This window comes from Macrobrachium nipponense, chromosome 7 (assembly GCF_015104395.2).
Source record: "Macrobrachium nipponense isolate FS-2020 chromosome 7, ASM1510439v2, whole genome shotgun sequence".
NCBI classification, from domain to species: Eukaryota; Metazoa; Arthropoda; class Malacostraca; order Decapoda; family Palaemonidae; genus Macrobrachium; species Macrobrachium nipponense.
The window spans coordinates 72,742,736-72,747,735 of record NC_061109.1 but is presented as its reverse complement, the minus strand read 5'-3'; positions in this window follow the sequence as shown (position 1 = coordinate 72,747,735).

The following is a 5,000-nucleotide window of genomic DNA, read 5'->3' as shown; positions in this document are numbered from 1 at the left end:
TGCTTTGTGTATTGTCATATGTTTCCTGGTTTTCTGATCTATGCTGCGGAGTTCTGCCTTCGTCCATTCCGACTTTCCTGCGCTGTATCTGATTACTGGCACTGCCCATGTGGTTTATGGCTTTTATCATATTTCCGGCGTTGAGTTTTGACTTGAGCATCGCCTTGAGTCTCTGCATATATTCTTTCCTGATCGTGTCCTTCCCTTGATCTCTTGGTGTTTTATATCCCCTCCTTCCATTATTCCCAGGTATTTGTATCCTGTCTCATCTATGTGTTTGATGTTGCTCCCATCTGGTAGCTTTATCCCTTCAGTTCTCGTTACTTTGCCTTTTTGTATGTTGACTATGGCGCATTTTTCTATTCTATTATTATTATTATTATTATTATTATTATTATTATTATATTATTATTATATTATTATTATTATCAAAATAGTTTTACCAGACCAATAAACTGATTATCAGGGTTTGTTTTTACTTATATTGTTTTTTATTGTCTTAAATTAAAATCTTTCAAAAGTTAGAAAGGAATCTAAATTTTACCTCATATAATTAGCTATTCAATAACTTCATTAGTATTTTACTTTTAGAAATCACTTGGCAGAAACGGGTACATCTTTCTCACACGTAACCCCACAAAGTTCTCGCCCCGGCTGGGGTGCTTGTTCCCGCAATGGCTTTCCACGCGTAAGCGATATCTCCTCGATATTTCCTCGATATGTCCTCGATATCCAGGAGATATCTCCATCCCTCCGCCACATCTCCTTGTCACACTCATCGCCGACCTATTTATATTCGCTCGGATATTCGTTTCGTTGCAATTTAGAACTTCGATGTCCGATTTAGCATGAATCTCGTGGGGGAAACGATATAGGTGTACATTCAGAGGTGTGGTCGACATTTTGGAATGCCTTCGTCGTAAGGATGTTAATAACTTCTGTCGTCATGTTGAACTGGAGGAATAAATGGAAATCATTCTTTATGCAGTTGGACGCATGAGAAACATAAGGCACACTTGTTCAAGATACTTTGAAGCGAGAAACCATACTTTTATGCTTAATTTCATTTCAAGTCTAAGATTGTTTGAAAAATGTAGTTATATTTACATCGATTTACAAATTAACGGGTTTCTTGACTAAGAGAAATAGACACCTTTTTTTTTCAATTCATGGGAGGAAAATGACGTCTTTGTGAGATACGTAAGGACTAAATTAATTCAGTGGAAGTAATCCTCTCCGTGAATAATAATCACGACCTCGCATAAATTCTCAATACTGAAGTGAAAAACGCAGAGATGTCTTCAAAAAAGTTGATCGAAACAGTATTACTCGAATTGTCATTTACTTCCAATTGAATCTGAAAACGTTTGCTGACATATCTCTCTCTCTCTCTCTCTCTCTCTCTCTCTCTCTCTCTCTCTCTCTCTCTCTCTCTCTCATTAAGGATTAAAGAATGATAATATAAAATATTCTTGAAAAAATCATGGTTGGGATAAATATTTCGTAAATTAATAAATACTTCCAGTTAATCTTATTGCTATTATTGTACTTTTTTTCCTAAAGCCCAATAAAATCGTTTTGTACAAATTCATGAACAAAACTCGTGATGATGAAAAAACAGTCGATTTTAGCATAACAGGCTTTATGGGATATGACTTACGACAAGGAAAATGTTATATTCTCGCGTACACATATGTGTGTGTGTGTGTGTGTGTACGCGAGAATATAACATTTTCCTTGTCGTAAGTCATATCCCATAAAGCCTGTTATGCCCCATCCCTGTCGCGGACAAACATGATCCCTTGTCGCCCGTATGTTGGCTTTTTGGCCGGTCGTTGGATGACAATATTTTTTTTCTAAACTGACAATGGAACCTTTGAGGTGTTTCTCTTTCAATATCACAGTATTGCACTGTTATGAAACCGAGCTTTGGGTTATCTTTTGTTTGACTCTTTGTTTTCACAAGCGAATTCTTTTAACGTGTGAGATACCTGCTAGAGCCTTTTGGCAATTGAACCTAATGTAATGAAATTCTCAGTCGAATAATAGAGAGATTGAAATGCATAAAATTCGATTGATTCTTAAACGTATCTGCTAAAATCGACTATTTTTTCATCATCACTAGTTTTGTTCATGAATTTGTACAAAACGTTTTTATTGGGCTTTAGGAAAAAAAGTACATATATATATATATATATATATTATATATATATATATATATTATAATATATATATATATATATATATATATATATATAAAGTATATATATATAGTATATATATATATATAAAGTATATATATATATATCTATATATATATATATATATATCTATATATATATATACACACATATATATATATATATATATCTATATATATATATATATATATATATATATATATATATATATATTATATATATTATACATATATATATGTGTGTGTATGTGCGCATTTGCTTTCTTGTGTTGTCTCCAGTAGCTTTAGCTCTGTCTTTATACCGATGGTATCTGTCAATTTGTTCATCTTCCTGTCTCTAAACAATATGGCAAAATATAATTTTAATCCACAACGCGTTCCATCTTCGTCAGTCTTGGAATCCTTTAGTCAACATCACTCAGAGAGCTTAACTTGACATTTATTTTCCCTTAGGTAATCTAAATAAATGCTAAGAAATCCTTTTGGTACAAAATTTTTTTCCAGTTCTTTTAATTATTATTTCTGTTCATCAGGAAGATGCCACTTGAAACAGTATATATATTATTCTGATTTCACCTCGTTCACTCCTAGGAAATGTAGTTAGCACTGAAAAATTTGGCCTTGAATGGATGACGAGGGATCAGAAAAAAAAAAAAAACTACTCAGGCATAAGGGCAATATTACTGAGGAAGGAGGAATTTACATAAAAGCTGGACTCTAGTTTTAAATGCACTGTATTTACATGAATTTACAGAGGTCCAGGAGACTAAAAAAGGGGGGGTCGTTTTGTCGATCCACCGGACCATGTGGCTGGAGCAATCCAGTCTCGGCGTTCAGAAATTTTGTGCAGACGGATTGAAAATGCAAGCTTGCTCCAAGGTTTCCAACTCCTACCATAATCAGGCACTGTGTTTGTCTGCAATCAAAAAGGCCACTCATGGGGGGAATGAAATGACTGGGAATTTACACAAAGAGAACTATTTCGTTGCTTGAATTTATGAGGGGGATGTTCACTAGTATCACAGGGGAGTAATCACAGAATGAGAAACGGAACAAGTCGCCTTGGAGAAAGGAAATGAAATACAGACAAAGGTAAAAGCAATTCCCTGGCTGAACTGGAATTTACTCTCACAGTACCTGGATATTTGAGGGCTGGTAGTCTTCTCGATGTTTCCATGCACTATGGACCTTTTAAGAATATATTTGGGACTTCCCAGAAAGAGCATGGGGAAGCAGGGGGGGGGGGGGGGGGGGACCCAAAAAAAGTGGGAGGGGGTTGGGGGGGGGGGTTGGGGGGTGGGGGGGGGGGGGGGGGGGGGGGAGCGGCGTCTGGTGGGTGCAGGAGGAGATCTGACCTGTCTTAGGTCTGGTGTTCTCCTGAGCTCCAAAGTCATTCTGAGAGCAACCGCTGGCCTCTGATCCTTTTGAACCCTCATCCCTGTAGGGGGTAATTCCAACAACCAATGGGAGAAGAGGTAGCTTTTTCGAGAGAATGGAGAGAATGGATGCTTCCAGTTGAAAGGGGCAACTTGCATATAGACAAAGATGCATGAAACTTGTTAAAAGATTTTATTTTCCTTGGTTCTGGCTTAAAATCTGTGTGTGTGCGTGTGTGTGTGTGTGCGTGTGTGTGTAAACGGGTATTGCTGGGTGCTAGGAAAAACTTTGTGAGCTTAGCAAGTTCACCACTAAATTGTTGCTGACCATCTGGAAGAATTGTTTGTTCCCAGTTCCTTCTCCAAAAAGAGGAAAGAGACGTTTTGGAAAAAAAATATAGATTCGTAGATTTCCCTTCAAGTTGTTTCATCTAGAATTATTGTTAAGGTTGGTAAGTAAATTAAAAAAAAAGCCCGAAACAGTGAGAGAGAAAGAGAGAGAGAGAGAGAGAGAGAGAGAGAGAGAGAGATTATGGCTTACCTATGCCTTTAAAAAAGTTTTTTGGTATATATTACTGGAGTATCTAAGTGAGAGTTGGAAATAACAGAGCTTCAGAATAATAAAATCGTAAATAGCATATCAAAAACTTTATATGTTTCGTCACAGCTCAAGTTGTTGAAAATAACCTTATTTTCGGTTTGTATCCTAAAAGCTTCTCTCTGCTCCTTTGCCCGAGGGACCACTTCAGAATCCATTCTTAAATGGGTTTGCTCTTGTTTACAAAGATGTTGACAGTGTTGTCGGATCTAAAAGGGACATGAGGAGAGAAAAGGAATGCGCAGGATGTTTACTTGTGCCCCTTGTGAAGTTCGCGAATTTCTCAATAACACTTGAGATCATCTGTAGGAAAATATGTTAACTGAACATTTTTAACAGTAGTATCTTGCTATGTTTTGAAAAATGTTTTTGATATATAACATTGCCTCATCGTTTCATGACTGCTATGATAACAGTCGTTTAGTGATTTTCTATTGATGACCTTTTAGTAATTTTCCCTTTCCACAGCTCCGTGCCGCCTACTATTCCTTGTCAGCCCCTTTTGCTTTTCCATCGGGTTGTCATGTGAGTCCAGGATTCATTCGAAACACTGTAACTTTATCGATAAAAACTTCATTATTTCATGAGAAGCTGCGATCACAATGGTATGCAGGAGGAGAAGAACAGCTAAGCGAAAAGGGTGCATTAGTTAACTGTGGTATCTCACAAAAAGGTGGAGAAAGGAACAGGGGAGATAACCTAATCTCAGAAAGACTTTGTAGGAAGGAAGTTAGGATTCTCTAGAATCATCCACTTTAAATGGAAAAGGAGTAGAGTAAAACTATATTGTAAAGATATATGAAGTGGATCATCCTTGGGCTTCTGA